We start from the raw sequence: 545 nt of genomic DNA on the forward strand, positions 1-545 counted from the left end.
GGCATAATGGTTAAGTCAATGGACTCCCACATGACCAATCACAGTTTGAGTCCTGGACCCAGAGGCTTGAAACTCATGCCAGAAACGTATGCATTTGTGTCCAAAATTTCAGGAGGAGAATGGAGGAGAAGGGACTGTGGCATAGCCAACCCCTCTGGGGGGTGATTTTTTGCTTTCTGTCTCTCTGTCCCTCTGTCTTTCTGGAGAGCGCACACGCCCTATAGCAAAAACCTCTCAAAAAAAAAAAAAAATTCAATTTGAGGCCAGCAGGCCAGGTGTGGTGGACTCCCACATGGTTAATCTCTCCTTCTCTTTGTCTGTTTCTCTCTGGTGAGCACACGTGCCCTATAGCAAATTTAAAAAATAATAATATTAATAAGAACAAATAAAATTAAAATTAATAATTTTTTAAAATATATTTTTGGAAGCTAGCAGGTGGCATGGTGGTTAAGAAACTGGACACTTCTAATTAAATTGGGACCAGCAGTTAGCGTAATGGCTATGTTGCTGGACTCCCACGTAGTCGACAGTGGTTCGTGTCCTGG

Source organism: Tupaia chinensis, unplaced genomic scaffold, assembly GCF_000334495.1.
Source record: "Tupaia chinensis unplaced genomic scaffold, TupChi_1.0 Scaffold147918_1, whole genome shotgun sequence".
Classification (NCBI taxonomy): Eukaryota; Metazoa; Chordata; class Mammalia; order Scandentia; family Tupaiidae; genus Tupaia; species Tupaia belangeri.